Source organism: Nelumbo nucifera, chromosome 6 (assembly GCF_055504915.1).
Source record: "Nelumbo nucifera cultivar China Antique chromosome 6, China Antique-T2T, whole genome shotgun sequence".
In the NCBI taxonomy this organism is placed as follows: Eukaryota; Viridiplantae; Streptophyta; class Magnoliopsida; order Proteales; family Nelumbonaceae; genus Nelumbo; species Nelumbo nucifera.
The window spans coordinates 43687131-43695800 of NC_142654.1; positions in this window are offsets into that span (position 1 = coordinate 43687131).

An 8670-nucleotide genomic window follows, 5' to 3' on the forward strand; every position below is an offset into this window, starting at 1 on the left:
TCAAGAGAGAGAGCCTCCCTTCAACTATGGGGCTCTTATATAGGCGTTCTTGTCAAATCGGGCGTAACCGCCACTGGGCTTCTGTCACAGCCGTTATCTGCCAAGGCTGCGCAGGTAACCATTGCAGGGTACTACCCAATTGTATGAGTGACACATCTCGGGAGGACAGGCACGCCACCATCTGACGAGAGACATGGGTGCAGTCTGTTGAATTGGCAGGGACTGCGCCATCAATCAGGAGACGTGGGCGCAGTCTAACGGGTACGGCCTTGTCAGACAGAAGCTTCCTGATAGCATCGTGTCGCTTAGTCGTTAGCTACCTTGTAGCGAGCTATCCTGTTGTGTAGCGAGCTATCCTGTCGCGAGCTACTTTGTAGCAAGCTCCTTGGGGTACTTCGAGGTGACCCCTCTCAAGGTTGCCTTTGGGGCAGTTTTTCTGCCTAAGTGTTGGAGCAAGCTGGTTACCCAAGCTCACGAGCTAGGATAGACTTGTCTTGGAGTATTCCCTTTTAGTAGCTCGGGGGACCTCTAGCTCGCGTTGTAGCGAGCTTCCCCTATAGCGAGCTATGGCGTGGCGAGTTATCCTGTGGGCTCGTTACTTAGTCGCAGTCAGGCTGTGGTGCTGAGATGTTGCTCAGCTGAGTCACCTCGATCTGATCGAAGGGCTTTAATTTCTCTCCCTAACTGTTTCTCGACCTCTTGTCTGAACTCTTTGAACTTTTCAAAAGATTCAGACTTGTGTCTCATTAGGTACACGTAACCATATCGTGAAAAATCATCGGTGAAGGTGATGAAATACACGTGTTGATTCCGTGTCCTAACACTCAGGGGACCACATACATCGGTATGTACAACGTCAAGTGTGCCTGTACATCTTTCAGGCTTACCGTTAAATGGCCGTTTCATCATCTTGCCTTGCAGGCAAGGCTCACAAGTGGGAAGATCTTCTACAGTTAGAAAATCCAAAGGACCATCCTTTACCAACCTTGTGATTCGGTCAACACCGATGTGGCCAAGTCGGTAATGCCACAGGCACGTGGGATTAACTATATCACGAGCTCTCTTCTTGGGGATTTCAGCTGACGTTGTTTCGGTTATGTTAGTTTCTAGAGAAGGATGTAGAACATAGAGACCGTTCTCCAGTTCCCCGTATGCGATGAATCTGTTATTTCTTTTAATAGTAATTGTATTACTAAAGAAGACAGAATAACCATCTGCACACAGTTTTGAGACAGAAATCAAATTTCTTCTTAAATTTTGTACATAAAGACAATCTTTCAGTACAATAGTTCCGTCTCTAAAAAGTAACTCCACGGTCCCTATGGCCATGGCTACAACAGTTGCAGTAGTCCCCAAGTAGAGCGTGACTTCTCCTTCACTCAGCCTTCTGCTTACCTTGAACCCCTGCAGTGAGTTACACACATGAGTTGAAGCCCTGGAGTCAATACACCAGGACACAGAAGCTACCAATAGATTGGTTTCTATAACACAAGATTCGAAATTACCTTTCTTGGATTCCAGGTAGGCAGGACAGTTCCTTTTCCAGTGGTTGGTCTTCTTGCAGAAGTGACAGGCATCCGATGTCTTGTCCTTCCTCTGCTTCTTGGGTTTGGCAGCCTTCTTCTGGGGCTTTCCCTTTGCCTTCCTTTTCTTGCCCGATTTGCCAATTTCAACAAGCATGGCAATGGGCTCATCCTTTTTAATCAATTCTTCGGCCCTCTGCAACATATTGCTGAGTTCCTGCAAACTGACGTTCAGCTTGTTCATGTTGTAATTCATGATGAATGGATTAAAGGATGGAGGCAGAGAGTTGAGAATAGCATCGATCTGTGTTACTAGATACAACCCGGATCCAAGAGCCTCCAGTTCGTTGATATAACCCATCATCCGGAGACAATGGTCGTGTACCTGTTGGCCCTTGGACATCTGCGCGGTCATGAACTGTTTCAAGACCTTCTACCGAGTAGAACGATTCTACTCTTCGTACATTGTCTTGAGACTGTCCAATACGTCTTTAGCAAGTTCGATCTGATCGAACTGCCTCTGCATTGGGTTGTCCAAGGAGGCAATGATATAGCAGCGGGCAAGGGAGTTTTTCTCCTCCCATTCTTGGTATTCTCTTCTTCGGGCCTCAGAAGCCCTATCTCCCGGACGATCCGGGGCAGGATTCTTGGCTTCCTTATCCAATTTTCTCAGAGGTTAAAACCAACATAAGGTTCTTGTACCAGTCGGCATAGTTTGGGCCCTTCAGCTTGTTGTCATCAAGCAACTTTGCAAATTGTCCGTTTGCCATTTTCTGATAAAAGAGCAAACATTAGTCCACAACCTAATTTGATTCATGTTCATTACATAGATATGGATTTTAATCTACGTCCCATTCCCATTTATTCATCTCTGAGATTTCCCTCCTTTCTCAGTGACGGAGACTGCGAGTTGTCTCTGGAAATGTGGGAAATCACATAGGGTGCATGGAGCCAACTGTTTCACATAGGGTGGGCTTTTAGCAGTTTTAACTATTTAAAACTGGGCATGGAGCCAACTGGAAATGTGGGCTTTTAGCAGTTTTAACTATTTAAAACTGGGCCTTTACAGGTTGGGCCGAATTAAGTATTTAATTAATTATCAATCCTTAGGCCCATTAGTGGGAAAATTAGGGCTGACATTCAGCCTTGATCAAACCCTAGATTTGGTCCAAACAATTTGAACCAATCTTGGTTCGAATGGGTCTAGGGTTTGATCTTTTAATTAAATCTTTAATTCAAGAAAATAATCTGAAATTAAATACTGATAAAAGAACAATCAAGAATCAGTCTATCAGGGTTGTTCGCACAATCCTTCCTGCAAAACAGAGGTTAGATCACAGGTGGCAGTTTCACAAACTGCAAATCACAGATAGCGATTCTCCCATCTGCGAAATCTCCTTCTCTGCGAGTTCTCCTTCTCTGCGCCACCATCTTCGATCCAAAATAAAATAAATAGAAATCCTAATTTCTATTAATAATTAAATCAAATCGAATACCTATACATTCAGTCTAAAAATAAAAATAAAAAATTATTTTACAGACCAAATGTAATAAAACAATCTATAAACTGCAAAATCGCAGGTTCCCTACGCAAATCAAGAATTCGATCTCCTCTTGTGCGAACAGTCCATAAATCAAGAAAATCATAAAGAACAATTCTAAACAATAATCAAATTTATATAAAAATTAATTTCAGATTATTCGCCCATAATTTTGGGAACAAATTTCCCAAAACCCATATTTGCGCAAATCGGGTAGAACGCCTTCTGTTCATTTGCGCAGGTTCAGATCTGAAACAAATTGGTTCAAGATTTGAACCATGGCTCTGATACCACTGAAGGGATGAGAGATCCATCGTATGGACGCCCCAAATCTTGCGGAATAAAGGGGCGAATTTCAAAAATTTTTCTCTCCCTTCAACTTGGAATCGCATTCCCTATATAGAAAATCATATTTTCAAGGATCAATCTTGAACCATAAACTGAACTAGATCTTAACCAAAAAGAGTAGGAGAGGATTATACCTAATACGGAGAAATAATATCTCCCAACGAAGGTGTTCACGCCCAAGGAAGGATCCAAAGACTGCTCCCACTAAAGATGGCGTAGTGCAGGATGGAGCAGAATCAGCAGTATTCTTCTCCAAGAATTCTGTCCTTCGCAAGAAACAGCAGGATGGCACGTGAGCACAGCTTCCTATCAATTCTTTCTCAAAGAACTAATGTCAAGATCGAATCTTGACTTCTCCCACAACTGGAGATCGAACTGGATGTCTGGCGGCTGCGGGAAGGAGGCGGCAAGAAAGATCTTTGCAGGGATTGCATAAATCTTTCTTCTGTGATTTCAGCTCTGAAAAGGATCTGATTATGTGTCTTCTCTAAAGGCTGCTGCCCCCTCCTTCTTCGTAACCCCAACGGATCAGCTCCTAATCCTATTAGGAGTTGCTGATCCAAATCTCATTTGGATCAAAACATCTCTTTAGGTGATAAGGATAAGCCCTTATCTTGTCTGCAGATTGGATCAACCTTCTCCTAATCTAATTAGGAGCTTTCCAGATCCAAATTACATTTAGATCTGTACTCTCTGAGTGGATAAGGTTAAGGCCTTATCCTATCTGCTGATCCATCACAGAATTCGCCCATATTTAACTTATTAAATAAGTCCAATTCGAAATGGGCTTTAGGCCCATTAAGTTTGTGTGCTCACTTAACCTTCCTAACTGCTGCCCAGTTGGGCTTCCTTGTATGGCGTGGGATCCAAGCATTGATCTACACATCAGCCACATGGGTTCATCCCAGCCTTTATTACAAGGCCCGACCGAATACACTGCTATGGACAGTGCACCCCCTGAAACCCATCAAATGGGCTCTATGGGCCCAACACTTACCCTAAGTGGTCCTTGGGCCAAGCCACCTTGTAACACCCAGGGACTGTGGGCAGATGCAAGATTAGCCCATCAGGTATTACCCTCAATGGTCTTACACTTAACCTCTCAGACCATAATGATCAAACACTGCCCGACAAGAGAGGACCTCTCCCTCGGCTGCAAGGAACAGTGTTGCACTCTCTACTTATATGGATCCCGGGAATTAAAACATTTTGCAAACATTTCAGAAACCATAATATATATACTTTTATAACTCATATAAAATATATTTTGCAAAACAAATCTCAACGATTGAAATCGGCTGCCAGCAGTCTTGGTTTCCATCAGTGAGAGCGCATTCCCGACCATTACCTTTGTCCGACAAAGGGGCTGATCCTGTCACTATGATCACCCACTCAGATGAATTCTCAGACTGTCCCAACATACCCAAGTTTTGACCCCCGCTAAGGATCTCACTAATTGGTACATCAAAGACAGCCCAATCTGACACCTAGTGCAGTATCATAATCGAGTCTAAGGGTCGGGTGTAACTTTCCAGTTTTGCCCATTAATCTCCAAGGTCCAGGACAATACTAGAAATCTGGTCCAGTTCAAAGATTCAATTAATCCTACACTGTATGTGCCTAGGGTCTCACCCTGGCAGCTGAGACAGGCCACCCCAACCGACTTGGTGGCACAAGAGTGTCAGCCTTATCAGGATAGGTCTCCCCAGTCCGACCCATCGACTGTAAACATTCTAAACTAACACGAGTCTCATTAAGTGCCCAGTTTAAGGGTATTACACAGAAACATACCAAGGGAACATGAATCAAATATGCACTTTTATTCATTTACAATAAACTCATAAAGTACATCATTCTGATTGAAGCTAAGGGCATACAAAACTGTCCAACAACGGGTGGATTTGACTGAAGTTCAAACTTGATTGACTGCTCGCACTGAATGTATGCGCGGAAGTCAGGGGATTTCTGACGTTTTGAATGCCGAGAAATGCGCCGAAGCGGCTCTTAACTCTGGATGTCGTGCAGTCATCATTACCTCAATCATGGAAGACGTGCAGCCAGTCACATTTCGGTTTCGGAAGACGTGCGGTCAGCTTGACTGCGAACCGTCAGATCTGTCTCAATCTGGGCCGTTGATCTGGGGGCATAGTGGCTATAAATAGGAGAGCCCCTAGGCCTCATTTTCTTTCACGCTAACTTGTTGTCTTCGGATCCGGAGGTTACGCATCCATCTAGTCTGCCCGAGCTCTTCTCCTGTTCACACCGTTTCGTCTTTTCCGGTGAGTCTAATCATTCTGTCAATCATGTCTGGGTATCCGTACCACGTCTACTCCCAGGACGGAAACCAAGATGACGCCCCCTCGAGCTCAGGGAGAACTTGGGAGCAGGCTTCGGAGGCTCGGGAGGCCTCTGTCAAGGTGGCTTCTACTTCTTGGGGCAGGGAGCCCGACAGCTTCGGTCCCTCCTCAATGATGATGGAGAGACTTAGGTCTCTAGTTCATTACTTTAACCTTCCCGGGGACCTTATCTACGGTCTCCCCTCTAGTAATTTTCCCTGGGAGCATGGTCCCAATGACATAGTGATTTTTCAAGAACAACTCGAGGCTGGCTTGCGTCTTCCTCTGCACCCTCTATTAGTGGAGGTGTTGAATCATTTCAACGTCACCATTGACCACCTCCATTTCAACGCCATCCGGAATGTAGTTGGGACTATTTCTCTATGCTATGAGTATTGTCTTCCCCTTGATCTTGATATCTTTTCTTCCATTCTCTGCATCAAGAATGCTACGCCCGGAGCGCCTCCGAAAAGGCGTTCCTACTACTTTTCTCCCCGTCGCGGCTTCAAGCTCTTGCACGAGCTGCCGAACAGGGTCCCGGCCTAGAAGCGGGATTATTTTGTGGTCCGTAACCCCGAGGGGTGGCCCTTCCCAACTTCTTGGAGGGCTGCCATCCAGGATTCTGGGGTTGAGTTGGACACTGAAACTCGAAAAATGTTGCAGTCTTGGGCAGCAGTAGGCCTTCACTGTTCGGACTACTTGACTGAGGAAAAGCTCGCGCAGGCTGGCTTGAGTCCGGGTAAGTCGCCTTTTAGGTCGCGTAGTGCCTTGTAAAGATATACACATATATTTATTCTTATTTATTTTTCTTTTTTACTGGGTTAATACCTTGTGGTTTTTTGGCAGCCATCATGTTTGGTGTTGACACACGCCACCTTCTTTCCAGCAAGCAGAAGCGTAAGGCAAAGAGGTCGCGTCCTGACCGAGCTTCCACTTCTGGGGGCACTAAGTTCGAGTCTGCTGAGCCAAACTTTGTTTCTTCATCGCCTGAGGTTCCACCGGTCCCATCTGAAGGAGTTGCCGGAGAAGGCGGCCCCAAGGAGGGCGATCTCCCGAGGCTAGGGCCATTTCCTCCTGGGCCATCCTGCCCATTCCCCTACCCGCAGTTCCCATTAGGGAACTGGGAGGGTGTCAATGACTACATCGTGGCTGGGCGGAAGAGCCGAAGGGCAATCTGCCATGAGGAGGTCGCTAGGTGGGGGGAGATGGAGCCCAAGGCGCTCGCCGTGTTTGCCACTTCTCATTGTATGGTGGTAAGTGGTCTTTTCTCTTTCTTCTCGTTCTTTAATTTCTTTTCCTTTTTTCTGACCATAGTCACCTGGGAGCGAGGCCCCGGAGCTGCTTGCCCGTCACCAGGAGGCGCAGATCGCCAGGCTTACTAAGGAGAGAGCGCGCTACAGGGAGGAGTCGCTGAGGGTGGCAGCGGAGAGGGAGCTCCTTCGCCAGTAGGTTCGAGACTTGGAGTCTACACTTGTGGACCAAACTCGAAACTTCGACACCATGGTGGAGGCCGAGCAGGCTAAGGCAGTCTGGGACTTCAAGGACTCACATGAGTATCATGACCTCCAAGTGGAGTACGGCTCGAGCTCATACCGCTCCGGATTCAAGCTCTGTCGCTGGTTGATCCGAAAGAAGTTCTCTGGGCTCAACCTTGACGACATTACAATGAAGGGCTTGGCTCTTGAGACGGTGGACCAGGCAGAGGAGGAGGAGCCTGACTCCTCGGAGGACGAGGATGAGGTGGAGGAGGTGGACCCTTGAGGCTGGCGGCTCTTCTGTTTTTCCATTCTTCTGATTGACTTTTGGTGGTTCCCGGGTGCCAGAACCCGGTTTTCAAAAATCTTCTTCTTAGGCAGTTGTGCCCTTTTTACTTCTTGTTGAACTTTCTCGAGCTTTTTAGCTCGGTTTTTATTTATGAAATAGTAATGAATTTTTTCCTTTTTCTGCTAAGTATGGTGTGCTCTTTTGTTTTTTGCCAAAGTGATCTCATCACTCGAGTTATTAGAGCTACACGCCCGAAATTGGATTTTCCGGTAATTATTACCCCGAGCTATCCCTTAGTGTTTTGAGGCATTTTTATAGTATACCACGAAGTAGTTACCGTGTATGCCCGAACTGTATGTTTGTAGGTTGTTCCTTATTTGGTTCAACCGATGTATTGAGACGAGCTATGCTTTGTAGGATTCAGACCCGAGTTGCTTACGACTCTAGTACTTCATAATTCACCTTTACCAATGAAGCGGCTAAGTCTTTCACGGTGCCGAGGTCTTAGTTAGCTCGGTGTTTTAGCCCTTTGGCTAAGGGGGTGACTTATAGTCTGCCCATGGAGTTTGCCCATGCCATGGAGGCGACTGGGTCTTATTGCGCCGAGGTCGTGTTAGCTCAGCATTTTTGCCCTTAGGCTCTGAGAGTGACTCATGGTCTACTCAGTAGTTCGCCCATGCCATAGAGGCGATTGGGTCTTATTGCGCCAAGGTCGTGTTAGCTCGGCATTTTGGCCCTTAGGCTCTGAGAGTGACTCATGGTTTACTCAGTAGTTACAGGTAATACTGCCTTAAGTTGACAATATTCCATGTCCGAGGTACTTGTTTCCCTTCAAGGGTTTCGAGCTCATATGTTCCTTCCCCGAACACCCATTTCACTCTGTAGAGTCCTTCCCAATTCGGTCCGAGCTTGCCAACACCAAGCTCAGGTACCATAACTTTATGAAGGACCAGGTCGCCGACGCGGAGGTTCCGCTTCTTAACCCTGGCGTTATAGTACCGAGCTACTCTTTGCTGGTAAGCTGTGGTCCTGATATATGCGAGGTCGCTTACTTCATCGAGTAGGTCGAGGTTGGTACGTGGCTCGTCTTCATTTGCCTTGTCATCATATGCTTCCAGTCGTAGTGAGGGAACCTCGATCTCAGCTGGGATGACTGCT